This window comes from Artemia sp. Qi Xiang Cuo, chromosome 9, assembly GCF_049724085.1.
Source record: "Artemia sp. Qi Xiang Cuo chromosome 9, ASM4972408v1, whole genome shotgun sequence".
Taxonomy (NCBI): Eukaryota; Metazoa; Arthropoda; class Branchiopoda; order Anostraca; family Artemiidae; genus Artemia; species Artemia sp. Qi Xiang Cuo.
The window spans coordinates 47,665,055-47,683,637 of NC_142802.1; the positions used below are offsets into that span (position 1 = coordinate 47,665,055).

Sequence of the window (18,583 nt, forward strand, 5' to 3'; positions counted from 1 at the left end):
AAGGAAGTAAGGTGATCCCTTGTCGTCTCTCAAATCAATTCCTTGCCAAACCAATTTCATGCCCCAGGACAGTCCCCCCTCAACCACGTCCGATGTGTCCTGCCAAACCAATTTCGTTTCAAAAACAACTGATTTCAGTTGCCAAACCCCTGACCAAGCTAAAGTATTTAAGACCTGTGCTTCTTGCCAGTCCGACTTGTTAAGCAACGTTCCTAGTGCACCTAAAACAAGACACCTCCTCCCTTTAATGGAGCGTTTAATATCATTGGTGAGTGAATTTGTAAACTTTATTATAGAAATGTCCACCCTAACCGCTTCAAAAAGTGTTAGAGTTGGTAACCCCCAGTCTTTTCCAATCCAGAAAAAGGAGAAATCCCCAAGTTTTCTTAATAACAATATTCAAACAAGACTTATTGATGCTAATGTGGCTCCTGATAACATCATCAAAAATCAAAATTTAACAGAAGACAAGGTCAACAACAAAATTATTAATACGAATGCAGTGATTACCGGTTCAACTAAAAAAAGACAAGTTTGTGTGTTTAAAGGATTAAACTGTCTTGGTTTCAATCCCCTCTCAGGCACAAGTGTTTGAGGTCAAGTTCATTCTGAAATTGACCTTATTTATACATGTAAAACCAGGTGTGAGTTCAATACTAGTGATGAACTATCCAGGAAGCAAGTTAATCCTAATAAAGGTATATGCAAGTATGCCTGGAGAGGGTTTTGCAAGAAGGAAGAGTCGTGTAAATACCTTCATTTGTGCAAGAATTATTATTTGAAGAATGAATCTAGTGTCCCTGGGTGCAAACTCTTGCATTCCAGGGCTTATGACAGTTTTAGAAGCGGGCTTTGCTTTGGTGAATGCAGTCAAATCCACTTGAAATATGGATACAATTTTTTTAAAAGCTCTTAAATAGTGCCGAAAAAAATTTAAACCCACAGTTAGCACCCTTCCAATTCCTTCTCTCATCAGTTTGGACCTGTCAAAAAACGATTTGCATCAAACCTTCCCACCATTACATTAAAGTTCAGTGAGATACTGCAAGCAGTTCAGCTCAACGAAAACAAATCCTCCCCCCTCCAACAGTGCCAAGAAAACTCTATCAAAAAACGAGAGTCACCGAGCCGGTCAAGCAGCACACCAGTGTCTGTTGAAGCACCCCCGCCAGCTCATTCCAGTGAGGTGGGGGTTAAGACCCCCACCGTATTCCATCACCACAAAGAAAACCCTACTTCCATTCATTCGTTCCCAGGTACTTTGGGTTATGGAAGCATCGAATTATGTGACTCTAGTGTAAACCAGTGTTTTAGTTCTAACTTATGTCCCCCCCCAAATCCCAACTTAATAATGTCCCCATAATTTGTCTGCTGTCTTCCTTTTCTCTCAAGCCCAGTCCAGCCCCACCTTTTAATCCTGCTTCTCAAATGAATCCCAGCCTTCATCTCAAAAAAGACGTCTCTCCTCTCCCAGATCCACGTTCATCCCACTCCCAACTGTCTCCCACGATTAACAAACAAAAAATTGCCCTCTTTAGTAACCGTTTTACTTTCCCAAAGCTCCTTATTACGAACGCTGAAAGCCTGAATTTCGACAAATTGATCGAGCTAGAGGCCCTCTGTCAAGTACACAAAATTGATGTAATTGCCATAACTGAGGTCCAAGCACAGAACCCTGATTTATTGAAAATTAATAATCACTCCTGATTCATAAAACTTCGTCCTCATGATCACCCTCTAGGTAAAAAGGGAGGTGGAATACTATTATTTGTAAATAATTGTCTCTTTCTTAAATTAATTCATGCTCCCAACCTTTCAGATTACGATGAAATCATTGGGGTAAGTATAAGACCCAAAGTTTTACCACGCCCATTTAATTTGATTTTGTTTTGCTGCTTATATTATTCCACAGATCAAAATACTGTACAAAGACAGTAATTGTAACAACAACTTCAGAGTAGTGCCGACTTTGTCCTATGTAAAGTCTCGAACACCGGTATTTTCCTAGTAGGTGATGCTAATGATCTAAACTTAAATTCCCTTTGTAGTTCCCTAAACTTAAAACAAATTGTAAAAATACCAACAACAAAAGGAAAGTCTACCCTTGATTTAATTTGCACCAATGTGCAGGCTTTCTATGCCCCTCCTATCCCCCTGCCCCCGTTAGGAGGAAGTTACCATTTTTGTTTATTAATGAAGCCTCTCAACAGCTTTAATCATACTTTTTCTGTTACTGAGTTCTCTTATCGCCCAATTTCCAATGATGGCCTTTTCACATTTGGATCTTGGATTACAAATGAAAACTGGCTGGCTCTCAAAGGTAAAAATGCCATTAATTTTAAAGTCTCTAACTTCCAAAATCCGATAAAAAAAAAGAAATACGTAAATCTGCTTCTTCATATTACAAATGGAAAGTCCAGGATTTATGTTCTACAAAGCCAAAATAGTGGTATGATAGAATAAAGAAAATTTGTGGGAAAACACATAATAATCCATAGTTCAGAACCTCCCTCCCCTTTCTTTTGACACTCCTTATGATTTGTGATCTCTCAATTTTCCCATTATTTCGCCCTCGGATGTAGAGGCAAAAATTAAGAACATTAAAAAGTGTAGTATTTGTCCACTAGACATCCTGATTGTACTAATAAAAGCCCTTGTCGACAATCTCTCAGAACCTTTTTCCTTAAGTTTTAATAAAATTACCTCTGCTTGTAAATTTCCAAATTGTTGGATATTAAGTTTTATTACTCCCGTAAAAAAGAAAGATAATAATCCATATTTTAATGGTGTCCATCCCATTAATCTTACTCCAGTTTTTTCGAAGTTATATGAAAGGTTTTTAGCTGAGAGGTTGAAAGTACAGATAATCCCAAATGTTGACCAAAGACAATTCGGAAACCTATGCTCTACAATCTACCACCCACTATCTTGTTCAACTTATGGACACAATGTGTAACACACTCGAAAAACCCAATACCTGGCTCAATGTTATTGCTGTTGACTTGCAAAAAGCTTTTGATTTAATCAACCACAACATACTATTAGAAAAACTATCTAATGACTTTCAAGTTGACCCTTATTTAATTAGAATAATTATGTCTTTCCTCTCTAATAGATCGCAAGTTGTGAAATACCTGAATGTATATTCTGATCCCCTCCCAATTTATAATGGTGTGCACCAAGAAGCCCTCTTAGGTCCAAATTTATTTATTACAGTGATAAACAACCTTGTTGTTTATTTTTCAGATAGATGGAAATTCTTTGATGATCTAACTGTCTTAGAGATATGTTTCAAAAATTTAAAAAGCAACCCATTGCGCTTCATGGAATCGACATCAGCCGAAGCTCTTACTGATGAAATGAAAGTCAACCCTTTAAAGTCAACTGTTTTTGCTAATAATTTCCTCAAAACTCCCCCTTCTTTCTCCTGTCCAATCCCCCCTGAAATATCATTACCACTATGAAATTACTGGGCGTTACCATCTCAAGCAACTTAAAACGGGATTGTCATATTAATGACATCTTAAAACGTACAAATGCCGCATTTTCCCTCCTTAAACTCCTTAAAAATTTAAATGCTCTAAATCGCATTGTTTGAGGATTTTCCTGTCATTTGTACGCCCAACACTTGAGTACGCCTGTCCTGTTTGACATTCTGGCATCTCTATTGAATTGTCGGACAGAATAGAGGCAGTCCAAAAAAGGTGCCTAAGAATTATCTTCAATGAGGGTAAAGTACCTTATATTTCCCTTCTTAGGAGAGCTAATCTTGATACCTTTAAGGAAAAAAGAGCAAAAATTACCTTGCGTTTTGCTAACAATGCCCTTCATAACCCTCAAACAACTCCCCTTTTCCCCAGTCAATATTCACCCCTTTGACCCCGGCTCCTGCGTTCTGTGTCAACAAAAATCCCCCTTCTTTCCCCAATAAGAGTTTGCAATGAAAGATATAGAAGAACTTTTATCCCTTACATAGTTAACATATTCAATCAGTGAATCTCTGCAGCCTCCCCCCCCCCCACTCACTCACTTTTTTACCTCATAGTTTTTAATTTTAATGCCCATTTTGCAAATTTGGAGGTTTTTGATTTATGTTTTTAGTCACTAACTAACTTAATTTTTTGTTTTAATTTTTCTGTATCCCCTCGTTAATTTTACGAGTTTTCGTTTTTATTTTTGGCATTTTTGTTGACTTGACATTAGCCTTCTAATTTTATGAATGTAATTTGTTTTTGTTTTTAACATTTTTGCGTATTTGACATTGACCCTTTTATAATTTTCTGTTGTTGCTTGATTGTTTGTTTTTGTTGTTCTTTTTTCGCTTTATTTGACGCTAAAGTGCGAATTCGGCCCTTTTGGGCTTGTGATAGCCGTTTTTCAGCAATAAATCTAATCTCATTTTGGTCAGCTATTCTGAATTATGGAAGAGCCTAGGCCTAATAACCTAGGCCAAGACAACTATTGCTCAAAATACAATTCATTCTCCCTTCACATATATTTGGGGGGGGGGGGGTCTACCATAAATTTATTAATAGCTTCACTAATTTTCTAGCTGAGAGACAAACCTAGTGTAATACCCCCCATAATCAAGAAGCTGATCACCATATAAATAGCTACATTTCCATACATGCTCTATTATATTATATATAAATTTGGATTTTCACTTTTATATTTGTCAAAGTTTTCTGAACCAGTATTTTATTAGTAGCACTCTTATGTAAGGCCTTTTCTGAAATAAACTCTATAAACAACAGATATTCTAAAGATAATGCTCATTGCCACAACCAATGTATTGCGGCCACCCCTATCAAGGGCAAATACAGCCCTAGGCTGTATACCAAAAATACAAGTGATTTTTTTTACTTTGCACTATCTTGTATCAACAGTTAGTTCATAATGAAAAATGATACTAATTTGACAAAAAAACTGGCATTGTCTTGTATGCAGCCTAAGACTATATCTGGCACTAACAATAAATACTAGTCTCAATAAGAAGCTAGAAAAACGACTAAGAATCTTTCTAATGGGAGTAATAAAACAACTAACCAGAGAACTACATTATATTTGTCTAATTTTAAGTAAAGCTTCTTTAGCACAGGATCTTTTAGATCATAGGGGTTGGGAACTTGTATCATTTTTTGTGCGTGTAAATATGACGTAGAATTTATTCTAAGGATAAATTATCAAATTTTTGTCTTTGAAAACCAAAATAAGAGTCATTTGTTTAAAATCACCCATATCTCTGTTAAAAGTCAAATCTAAATTTTTATATTTATAAACTTCAAATGCCTTTCTGCATTTTTTGGCTACATCCTTATTACCAGGAATCAAACTAGCCTAATCTGATAAAATGTTATGGTGCAAGTTTTGATATATTTTAAGAGAGAAAAAAACGGGTTTAGTTTCAATAAAGCAGTGACAGGAGTACTAAAACACACTAAAAACAAAATCAACAAAACGTTAGTTTATTAAAAAAAAAACTCCGAATATTTCGACTACACGTCCGGGAACCTTTGTCAACAGAAAGAAAAAGAAAAAAAAACTTAGTTGATAATCTAAAGGAAAAGACAAAGAACAACACAAAAGAAAACATGAAAAAAATTTAAAACAATTAAATAAAAATCACATGTGTAAAAAACTTCCAAAGTACAGCACAACTGTAATCACAGATAAGACACCACAATCTTTAGATAATTTTTGTCTATAAGATCAGATTAGCAAATCTGAAATCAGATATAAGAACAGATTTAGCCAATCTGATCTTATAGATAAAAATCATCTAAAGATTGTGGTGGCTTATCTATGATAACATTTGTGCTGTACTTTGGAAGTTTTATTAAGATGTGAGTTTTATTCAATAGTTTTGTCTTTATTTCTCTTTTGTTTGTGTTGTTTTTGTCTTTTTCTTTAGATGATTAACTAAGCTTTTTTTTCATTAAAAAGGCTCCCGGATGTGGAGTCGAAATATTCGGAATTTTTTATTGATTATATCTTTTGTTGTTGCTTTGGTTTTTAGTACATTTTAGTATGCCTGTCACTGCTTTTTTTTAAATTAGACCTGCTTTTTCTCTCTTAAACTCTCTCTTGTAAATGGAAAAGCAGTGTCGTCTAAGAAATTATTTAGGATATCTTAATGTTAAAATATCATTTTTCCTTAGATTTCATTTAATTTGGTCTGAAACCTCTTCTATATAGGAAGACCAAGATGTGCTAAATTTGCCTTTTTATCTGAGTTACCTCTCTCCATTTTTGTAAAAAAATTTAATCTGTTTTTCAGTCACATAATTTATTAAAGATATCAGGTACTCATTCCTGAATACTTCTCTGAAGTAGTTAAACTCTGAATCAAGATAACGAAGTGAACATGTGCATATTGCTTTGTCAACTAACAAAGTCACTACAGTATAGTGTTGTAACTGGTAAAATTGGGTATTATACCATAATTTTACCGACCTCCCGTAAAATTGGTATTTTACATAGTTTACCTATTTTACCATTTTATCGGTATTTTACGTTTTTACGGTATATCACATATTTTACCGACATATTTTACAACGCTTTGCAGTTTTCACAGTACAAAAGCATGAAGAGGTTGGCAGAAACAGATTTGGATATGAGTTTTTTTACAAAATGTACATCCAACATCAGGCACTGTCCAAGAACTGAGGCATTGCCCTAGGCACAAGATTAACGAAAGGATAAACTAGAATGTTAATTAAACTAATGAAACTCTAGGTGAAGGAGTATTACCTTTTTTATGCCCAGGAAAAATCAGAATCATTAAACTTTTCATCTGAAAGTGATGCTTAAAAGAAATGCTCAGCTGGTCTTGTGGCTATGGACAACTCTAAAACAAACATTTTACCCTATAATTCCAAAGGAATACCTTATTTTACTAATTTTTCCTTAGTTTACCAATTTTACTTACCAAGTTTTTATTTTATGGTAATTTTAAAACACTATTACAGCACCTCTTTTCACAGCAGGAGAATGATTAGAAGTACAACTTATGTACCTGACACTATGTGTAGGGTTTCAGTACACCTCAAAATCAAAACATGTGTTATATCAGTGTACAAGAACATCTGGAATGCCTATTCACCTCTGCTTCTTTAGTAAATTTAAGTTTCACGTCCACAGATTTAAGCAAACCAAAGAATGATTCAATCTTTCTTTGATTGATCTTTCAGTCAATCAGTCTTTCAAAAAGAGGGAACAACCTGAAAATTTTGGTTTGGCCTTTATTGAGCATATTTTTGACCAGGACCACCGATGCCTTAATATTATTTGATCAGGCTAGATTAATTTCTAGTGACAGGGGTGTGGCCCACCAATACAAAGAAGCATTTAAAATTTATAAATACCACAAATTTAGGTTTGGCTCTTAACAGGATACAAGTGACTTGTGACTCTTATTTTGGTTTTCTTGGACTAGAATTTGATAATTTATTCATCTCTAAAATAAATTTTATGTCATATTTACACTCAAAAAATGATAAGAGTTCCCAACCTCTCAGACATAAAATATCCTGTGCTAAAAAAGCTGTACTTAAAATTAGACAAATGTGATATAGTTTTGTGCTTAATTATTTTATTACTTCCATTTGAAAGAAACTTTAGTCACTTTTCTAGCTTCTTGATGAGAACATTATTTATTGTTAGTTGTTGGATTTAGGTGAGAAGTTAGCTTTTGGGTTGTTTCTTCTTTTTTCCTATTTATGTTTTTAATTCTGTTAATTTTTACTGTATTTGTTATTCTTTTGGTGATATAAGGTTGTTTTTCATTGTATTCATGTGATGGTAAGACAGCTACCCTTACTAATTATGTTACTGTAAACCAAAGACAGCCAGGATCACCATAAGATATGGAGGAGAGCTGCTATTGATGTTGAAAGTAAAGATAACCTTCTAATAGTGTCTAAGATTGATTTAAAGCTGAAAATTAGAAAGGGTAACTACCTTCTGGGAAGCTATGACGTTGGTAGACTCCAGGATGACATTTTGAGAGAAACTTTCTATGAACAGTTGAGCACTTAACAGGAGAATTTAAGATTTTACAATGTAGATACTGTAGAAGATGGATAGAATAATTTTAGAAAAACAGACTGTGAAGTTGCTGATGGTGTCATAAGGAAAAAAGTTCTGTTTAATAGACAGGGGGAGGGGCTGGTACAAGAATTATGTGAGTGATAGAATATATGAAAATAAGGGAAGTGTAAAGCAAGTCAAGAAAAAATTAAAATATGAATTAAGATGGTCTGAAGCAGAGGCCATGGATAAAATTACTCAACATCTGGAAGATGGAGTCAGATGGCATAATAGCAAAATATTGTACTAGCATGTTACTAAATTGAGAGGCAATAGTGAATCTGTACTTGCCCTGGTTAAAGATAGGAATAGGGCCACAACTAATGAAAAGGAGTGAGTTAGAGAGATGGGCAGAACATTTTGAGAATGTGCTAAGTTATGACAGAGTTACAGGATATGATATAGAAAATAATGAAAACATTTGTGACACATGGGCTGTGAAGGAAGAATTAGTGAAGAACCCAGAACCAATCGGGGAAGTAAAACTCTCCTAGACTTAGATTATGCTGATGACTTAAGCATCTTAGATGAAAATGTTAGCCAAATGAATTAAATTTTAGAGGTTTTGTAAGTACAGGCTGCAAGAGTAGGTTTGAAAATTAATGTTAAGAAGACTACAGTATGTGGCTAAGACAAGAAATAAGTGAAGATGAAAAGGTGATGTTGGGTAAAACAAATATTGATCAAGAGGACAGCTTTACTTACCCAGGTAGGCTAGTATTATTAGTAAAGTTGATGGGCACAGTGAAATTCTTAAGAGTAGAATAGCCAAGGCCTGGGGTGTTTTTTCACAGACAAAAAAGTTTAGAAGAATAATAAGATAGGCTAAGTCTGCAAAGCAAGATCAGAATACTGGATGCTACAGTGACAAAAGTAATCAAGTATGGTTCTGGGTAAAGATCCAGATTAGGGGCTATTTAGAAGGAAACAAATTAAGAAGACATTTTTTACTTCATAATATGCAGAATAATTGTAGTTAAAACATTTTAACTGCAGCTACACTATACTTTACCCATCCCCTCCCCCTAATGTGCAAATATACAGCCCCAATTATATATTTCCTGTGTATTCTGCCACCCATCACTCTTCTTTTTCTGGTTCTTGTTTTGTCATAGCTGATTCAATTTACAGCTGCATGGGTTGAAACAAGAGAGATGCATTGGTAAAATACATGGAAAATATAGAACTCGGGCTACATATTTGCATATTAGGGAAGTTTGGGGTAAATTATAGTGGATTTACAGTCAAAGTTTGCTAACTTTAATTATCCTACATGTTATGAAGTAAGAATTATTTTTTTTATATTTTGATAGATGTTTTTTAGAAAAATTGTCTATAGATTTTGGGCACCTAATTAACTCAAACAATAAGCTGTAGAAGAAATGCGGTTTAGTCATACTTTCTAGGGCTGTAATGAAAGATAGGTTGAGCTGGCTAGGACATATTCTGCAGATGAAGGATGACAGATAGCCAAAGATCATCTGGTAAATTTGCAGTTTTCAACGTAATTTAGCAACAATGAGAGTGAATACATCACTTGGTGCCTTTTCTTATGCTCTGTTATTCAACAGTTGTTTCTAGGGGAAATTCCATTTTGATCCCTTAATGGACCTCCAAAGGTACAACAGCCCATAGTAATCAAGTTTTAAAATGTTTTTATATAAGTGCACATAACTGCCACTTATATAACTGTATATATAACTGTCATATTATCTGGAGTAATCAGTGTCTGCATCTATAAATGCTATTTATGGAATAAAAAGTGTTAGCATGTTGAGTATTTCTTGTTTGGAATTTTTCAATCTTTGATGCACATTTAGTATTTTTGCTGCTCAACAAAATTTTAGTTGTCAAAAGTTGGCAACTCTGCACTTGACAAAATGGCAGCTGTGTTGCCAGATGGGCTTGTTTTCCGCCCCGTGGGCTTGTTTTAGCTGTCAGGGGTGGACTGAATTTTGGAGTGGGCGTGGGGGCTGTGGGGCGAGAACGTGGGCTTTAAAAAAAAAAATGGGCTTATTTTGACTGAAAGTTTGGAACCAGACAAAAATTCCAAAATCATGGTGGCTCAGTCATGGCTATGCACCAAAAAGACAAGAGCCCTCCTTTAGCGCGTGGAATGCTTTCTATTCTGAAACGCTTCCCCATTAGGAATTTATTTCTGCATGGCTGAGATGACTCTGTGTTAGGAGTCATACAAGGAATCTAGATAATATCCTAGCCTCCTTTGAGTCTTATATCTCTTAGTGTCTTCTGGACCTAAGTGCCTTTCTTTTTTGTTTTTTATCTGTCTGTATTATTTCATCTTGGGATTACAAAGACTTTTGTATTAACCCAGTTCTCATGTTTCTTTTTGAGGCTTTACTTTAATCATAAAGTTATCTTAAAATATTGTGTTGCAACTGGTTTTCAATAGTGATATTTGAAGTCAAAGAAACTGACCAAACAACCAATCTAGTCAATCAAGATAATGTCCTAGCCTCCTTTGAGTCTTAAATCTCTTAGTGCCTTATGGATCTAAGTGCCTTTATTTTTTGAGTTTGTTTTTTATCTGTATGTATTATTTAATTTCGGGATTACAAAGGTTTTTGTATTAAACCCATTCTTATGTTGTTGTTTTTTTTTTTTTGAGGCCTTAATTTATTAATAAAGTTATCTTTAAATATTCTTTTGCAACTGCTTTTCAATAGTGATATTCATAAGGCCTGTGATGTCAAGTTGCTCAACGTTTCAGCCTACAAAATATATGCAGCTTTTCAATAGTGATATTTATAAGGCTTGTGAAGTTGAAGAAACTGACCAAACAACCGATCTAGTCGATCTAGATAATATCTTAGCCTCCTTTGAGTCTTAAATCTCTTAGTGCCTTATGGATCTAAGTGTCTTTCTTTTTGTTTTTGTTTTTTATCTGTATGTATTATTTCATCTTGGGATTACAAAGGCTTTTGTATTAACCCCGTTCTCACGTTTTTTTTTTTTTTTTTTTTTGAGGCCTGACTTTAGTCATAAAGTTATCTTTAAATATTCTTTTACAACTGCTTTTCAATAGTGATATTCATAAGGCCTGTGATGTCAAGTTGCTCAACGTTTCAGCCTACAAAATATATGCAGCTTTTCAATAGTGATATTTATAAGGCTTGTGAAGTTGAAGAAACTGACCAAACAACTGATCTAGTCAATCTAGATAATATCATAGCCTCCTTTGAGTCTTAAATCTCTTAGTGCCTAATGGATCTAAGTGCCTTTCTTTTTTGTTTTTTATCTGTACATATTATTTCATTTTGGGATTACAAAGGCTTTTGTATTAACCCTGTCCTTACAGTTTTTTTTTTTTGGGGGGGGGCCTTACTTTAATCATAAAGTTATCTTTAAATATTGTGTTGCAACTGATTTTCAAGTGATATTCATAAGGCCTGTGATATCGAGTTGCTCAACATTTGAGCCTACAAAGCATATGCAGCTTTTCAATAGTGATATTTATAAGGCTTGTGAAGTCAAAGAAACTGACCAAACAACTCATCTAGTTGATCTAGATAATATCTTAGCCTCCTTTGAGTCTTAAATCTCTTAGTGCCTTATGGACCTAAGTGCCTTTCTTTTTTGTTTGTTTTTTTAGTTGTCTGTATTATTTCATCTTGGGATTACAAAGGCTTTTGTATTAAGCCAGTTCTCACGTTTCTTTTTGAGGCCTTACTTTAATCATAAAGTTATCTTTAAATATTGTGTAGCAACTGCTTTTCAATAGTGATATTTATAGGGCTTGTGAAGTCAAAGAAACTGACCAAACAACCAATCTAGTCAATCTAGATAATATCCTAGCCTCCTTTGAGTCTTAAATCTTTTAGTGCCTTATGGAACTTAGTGCATTTCTTTTTTCTTATCTGTCCATATTATTTCATCTTGGGATTACAAAGGCTTTTATATTAACCCCATTCTCACGTTTTTTTTTCAGGCCTTACTTTAATCATAAAGTTATCTTTAAATATTGTGTTGCAACTGTTTTTCAATAGGGATATTTGAAGTTGAAGAAACTGACCAAACAACCAATCTAGTCAATCTAGATAATATCCTAGCCTCCTTTGAGTCTTAAATCTCTTAGTGCCTTATGGTGCTAAGTGCCTTTTTTTTATCAGTCTGCATTATTGCATCTTGGGAATACAAAGGCTTTTGTACTAAACCTGTTCTCACATTTCTTTTTGAGGCCTTACTTTAATCATAAAGTTATCTTTAAATATTGTGTTGCAACTGCTTTTCAATAGTGATGTTCATAAGGCTTGTAAAGTTGACAAAAGCTGACCAAACAACCAATCTAGTCAATCTAGATAATATCCTAGCCTACTTTGAGTCTTAAATCTCTTAGTGCCTTATGGATCTAAGTGCCTTTCTTTTTTGTTTTTTGTTTTTTTTATCCGTCTGTATTATTTCATCTTGTGATTACAAAGGTTTTTGTATTAACCCCTTTCTCAAATTTTTTTTTTTTTTTTTTTTAAGGCCTGACTTTAATCAAAAAGTTATCTTTAAATATTGTGTTGCAACTGCACCAAATAATGTGTACCAAAAATTTTTATGCAATAATAAACCAAAGATATTGTATGTCTTTGGCTTGTGGTTGTTACTAGTGTATTCATTGGAATAAGTCATATAAATTCTAAAAGTTAATAAAAAGAGTTCACAGCTGTTTAACCATTATGATGCATAAAACTGCAGCTAAAAACAGATGAATTTTGGTGGATCACATAAATTGTTGTTCTTCTGTGAAAGTGGAGCAGGATGAACAAAGTGTAAGCAAGTAAGGTAAAAGTAGAATTAGAAGGGACAAAAGTTTTTCTGACTTTAGCACAAAAGAACTATTTTAGCACTATTTCATAAAGTGTAGCACTAGCACATGCTTTAATTTGTAGCACTTTTGTAATACAATTTTTTAATTTTGTCATGGACAACATGACAAGAATTTTCAGAAAGGTTAAGGAATTAACAAAAAGTTTGGACTGCATTTTTCCATATTTGTTTTGAGAAATTTGTGCAAAGTTTTATTTAACCAGGACCACCTTTCTGCCGTGTTTGTTTCAAAAGATTGGTGCTAAGTTTGAAATAACTTGACAAAAAAACTGATCTAGAACTAATCCAACTACACTTATCAGCCTAATGCACACAAAAATTTTTTTAACTTTGGCACCAAAAATTGTTGTGAAACACACAAATTTGGGCAATTTTAGAACTTTTTGAACTGACCATAATGGCAGTCTTCATTTTCAGAGGCTTGGGCGTATTTTGGCTTGTTTTTCAAAGGCTTGGGCTTGTTTTTTGTTTGACTTTCTGGCAACCCTGTGGCAGGCCATTTCTGTAAACCAAACAATAAAATTAGGAGTATTTCTGAAAAGGATTTGTGATGCAAATGAACATCACATTTTGATTCAGGATGACAGTCTGACAATAGAGGTATGTTTTAATCCTGGATATCTGTAGGGACGTAGCTCAAGCCTTTTTATTGGGGGGAGGGGGAGGACGGGTCCATATCTTGATGGTCAATGGGCATGGGTGATATAATATTTTTATCCAAATTATTGGGGGACACCTGCCCCCTTGCCTCTCCTAAACAATGCCCTTGGTCATCTGAATGATCAATTAATATATAGTTTACCAAACATTTTCTATCTGTAGCTGATTCAGGAATGGTAATTATCATTTATGGTAGCCTACTTAGGCTAGTGTATTATAGCAATCACACCCAAGAAGTGAAGTAGGTTAATTCTAATGAAATAGCCTATTGGTCCTTCTTAAAAGACTATAAAGTCTTTTAAAAGAATTCATGCAGTGTTTTGTTTTGGGCAGCATCCTTTTATCCTGGAAAAGTCTAATTGCCTCTTTATAAGTCTTTGGCAAATCCCAAATCATCATTTGAACATACATGACTAAAGTAGGTTAAGACACATAACTGCATGGCTGCAGTTAGGTTAAGAGAACTATTATTCCATTTTCAGTGATATTTCCTTCACATAGCCTATGCTGAAGGGGAGGATTTATTCCAAATTAAATGAATGTTGATTCAATTTGCTAGCTGAAAAATGAACATATACTGTTTTGTTCTATGTGATTGGATACGTGAGTAAAGCACAAAGCCTTGTTCAAATGCTTATTTGTCTCAACTGCTAAAATAGGAAAACATTTTTTTTCTCACCAAATAATTAGCCTAGCCTACCTTTAACACATTAGGGTATACGATGTAACCATCAAAAGCCCTAGGTAGACGACTAATAGTTTTACCAATAGCTGAATAACCATGAAAACTGTGTCAAACCTCCGAAAAATTGAAGTTTTTCACCTGTGATTTGGCAGCAGCAGTTTTCTTCTCACCTGTGATTTAATCAAAATTTATTTTATTAATTTGAATTTTGTGCCCGACTATTCAGCAACAACGTTGGACCAATATTCAGCAGCTCAGTCAGATTCCAAATAAAAGTTTTCGGCTTGATCCTACTCTTGGGAAATACCGATGCCCATCTTCAACACAGAATTTGAAGTTGGAACAATGCAGCTCAGGACAAATTCAGCCACGGAAGGTTTCCAAAAGATGAACTAAACTGTATTTAAATAAGACGTAAGATCAGCCTTAATGCAGGAGGACGGCCTAAGAAATTATGTTGATTGCTAAAAACCACAGACAAAGTGTGTATAATATATAGTATGTTTAAATCATCAAGGGACGTTGATATGACTCTGAGTGAATTTGGTTCAATTATATAATTGTGCTCAAAAGTCTGAAAGGTTAAATAATAAAATAAACGTAAATTTCTTTGATAATGAGTATGAAATTACGAAAAATTATTTAAAAGATTTACTAGAGGCAGTTAAAAATTACTCTTCATCTGAAGAAAATCCTGAATTATTGTTAAGATTTAAAGAAAAAAGTAGAGAATATAAAAGTTTGATTAATAAAAAAAAGCACCAGAATCTTAGAGAAGAACAGAAGGAGCTTGAGCCAACTTTTAATCTAGGTAATACAAAAGATTTCTGGTCAAAAATGAAATCAAATGATAATAAGGGAAAGACCCTATCAGATATCCCAGCGGCTGATATTGTTCATGGTACTTAGAGAGTTTAAAAGGGAAATTTATAGAATTAAGTAACGAAAATTGGAGTGATTTTGTGTGGTTCTCTGTGAGAGAAAAGGATTATGATGTGGTAAGAGATGCCTTGTCGGAAGAAATTAGGCAAGTTATCAAGAATATGAAAGGAAAGTCTGGACCAGTAACAGATGGAATACCAGCAATTTTGATAAAGAGGTCACTTAGTCTGATATTTCCTGTGTTGGTTTACATAATTAATAAAATTATTAGTAATGGAGCATGGCCTTCTATGAATGAATGAATGAATTTATTACCCATCAAATAAAAACAGATGTAGCACAACAAAAGACAAGAAAAAACGCAAAAACACTAATTCCTCTGAAACAAACAAAAAAAAAACCAAACACAACAACCAACAGCTTATGCCAACTACTGCTGGAGAATCATAGCCCAGGGATGGGACTTAAGTGTCAAATTATATCGAGTAATCTGCGCTAGGATAGCTTCTTCAGGATTCATGATGCCGTACCGATGCCAAACATATCGATTGCTTGTCCATGGTGGTAAACGCAACAAAAACTTTGCATACTTGTAGTACACTGAACGCAATTTCAGTCTATCTGTAGCCGTAAATATACGCCAGAATGGGCTGAGGTACAAATAATGGGGCAAAACCATAGCATTGTACACCCGGGCCAGCAGACGACGGTCAAACTTCCGCTTATTTGCCACAATACGGCTCTACGTAAATGAAACCCGCTTCTGAAAATGAGAAAGCAGTAACCGCCGCGTCTCTAGTATTGACCGTCCAATAGGAAGGCCCAGATATACAATGCCACCGGCGAGGCCCAACAGTAGAAACACCAATTGTGATGCTTCGACCAGCATCAGATTTCGAATTAAACAGCAGTACTTCAGACTTGTCGGCATTAAACTGAAGTCCAATCTGAGCATACTCTTGTTGTAGTCGAGTAAAATTATCTTCTAGTCCTTGCAGAAAGCGGCTCAGGTTCAGTACATCGTCCGCATAACCAATCAAAGATAAATCAACACCGCGCAGAATGTAAGTCATAAGTGACTTCGATTGCGGCTTTACGATACTGTTATTAAATGCTGTCGGTGACGAAATGGCACCTTGTCTTACCCCCTTCTTTACCGGGAGAAGGGGATTACCACGCGGAGAAACAGCAACATCATTCATCAGGCTAGTGCACTCACTCGCTGGTAAAGGAAGTTTAAGTTCCGCTTTTAGATTTTCATACATGTCAGCCAGTGGGGCTAGAGAGCAGGGATCAACACCGGCCAAACCCATATCCAGTATAATCTCCTCGTGGAGAAGCGAATCAAACGCGCGCCTTACATCATGAGTGGCTAAAGCGATGCTTTCACCGCGGTCTTCTGCGTCAACTAAAGCGGATACTAAAGCAGAAAGAGCATGGCCGCATCCGAGGCGAGACTGAAAACCGAACTGATGGGCCTGAACTGTACATTTAGTACGAAGCTCCTCAATAATCAGATTTTCAAATATTTTACAAAAAACAGTTGAAACCGTTATTGGGCGAAAAGACGAACAATCGGAAGGAGGTTTATTTTTCTTTGGGATAGGAGTCAGACATCCAATTGAAAAAGAATCGGGCACAATTCCCAAATTAAATATCATTTGGTAAAGGAGGACCAAATGCTCAATAAACATACCCCCACACAACGACAAATGTTGTGCAGAAATCCCGTCATATCCTCTAGACTTTTTTTCTTCAGTTTCCCAATTGCAGAAATAATCAGACTCTTTGTAATAATCGGTCCCGGACTAGATGCATGCTCAAAGAAATCTTGGAGTCTCGCTTTATAACTATTTTGAAGATGGGGATCCGGAGCAGAAAATTCTTTTTTATAATGCTCAATCCATGAAGAAAGTGGTATAAGAGACGGGGTTTGACTTGGCGCTTCTTTCACAAGACTAGACCACAGCTTATTAGGCCGCGACCGAACTTCTTCCGAACAAGACGAAATAATCGAATTCCGATGCAAAGAGAGCTGCTTTGCAAACTGACGTTTCGTATAGATGTACAGTTTTCTCAGCCACCCATCCCGCGGCTTATCTGCTTCAATCCAGACCGAGAGCCAAAATTTAGCAGAAAAGCAAGCAGTGCGCAAGTGACTATTAGTTGACCAACCGGGCTCTTCGGTTCCAGATTTTACTCGCCTAATGGGTACCGCCGATTTTTCTGCAAGGGATAGGGCATGAGTAAGTTCACTACAATATAGATTCAGCCGAATTCGAGAATCCCGCATATTCTGTTTTGAACTCCGCATTAATAAATCAAACGGTACGCGAATTTTCGCCAGAATATCATTACACGCATTCTGGAAGAGATCAGATGACGCCCTATCCCAATCACTAATATAAAACACAGATCGCTTTTTAGCAAACGGGATAAAAGAAGGACCGACATCATCAAACCGAGCACTAAAAAACAGAGGAAAATGATCTGACGTAAAACTAGAATCACTAACACCAACTTCCACAATAGTTACAGATCGCGTGTGACAAACATGGTCTAAATTAGATGTGCTACCCGAATTATGGACGTAAGTAAAACTCTTATTCTTCGGCGCAACCAAGTAATCATCATCAAACAGACCGAAGATAATACTTGGACGAACAGAATCACCAGAAGAATTAAGTGAGTCAGTTAGGTCACAATTGAAGTCACCAGTCACGATGCAGCATAAGCCCTGCTCTTTTATTTTTCCCAAGCACTTAGATAAACGAGCGACACTAATGGCAAAAAGTCTCTCAGAACGGTCATCGCGATAGTTCATGGGTAAGTATACATTCAGCACAACCACATTCTGGATTCTAACCGCTAAAAAGTCACTTGCTGAATCAAAGACAGAAGAAGTAAAACATGACTTCACGTAAGTCGCTAGTCCACCACAAGGCCGGCCATGAGACTGAGAGCGGCGCGCAGCAACCGAGAACACTTTGTGATTAGTTGATAGTTCCAAAAGGCTCAGGCTCAAAGTGTTTGCAAAATGTTCTTGAATACACACTATGTCACACTTCGATAAAAAGTCCTTCAAAAACACAGACCGACTTAACAGATTTCCATTTATATTCCACGAGGCAATCGCATAAGAGGCTAAGGGTCCTCGATTCATTTCTTCGCTGGGGTAGGTCTATTTGAAGGGCACCGAACACTGTAACATGTATGACCTCTTTTTTTGCATGTGATACAGAACATATCGTTGTTGCACTTATTGTCCTTACTAGATACGTGGTCAGTGCCACCACAGCGGCCACAGATGGGAGATGCGGCGCAATCTGCCGCCACATGACCGAGTCCATGACAGGAGTAGCAACGTTTCGGTAGGAAATTAAATTCCTCGGCAGGCAGCTTCTCGTAGCCAACGCGGACGGAGTCCGCGAG

General features: G+C 35.7%; 1 protein-coding gene across 3 annotated transcripts in view; it reads right to left on the minus strand.

Annotated features, from left to right (window-relative positions):
• The window catches only part of LOC148948732 (uncharacterized), a 48,546-nt gene extending 34,077 nt beyond the window's left edge, over positions 1-14,469 (minus strand). The window contains exon 1 of one of the 3 annotated variants that reach the window (XM_089094641.1): positions 14,408-14,469. The gene's annotated coding sequence lies outside the window, so the exon portion shown is untranslated. Of the gene's footprint in view, positions 1-14,349 lie in introns of all 3 variants that reach the window. The other 2 variants (XM_089094642.1, XM_089094643.1) reach the window with 2 other exon arrangements.
• Positions 14,470-18,583: the final 4,114 nt, after the last annotated feature.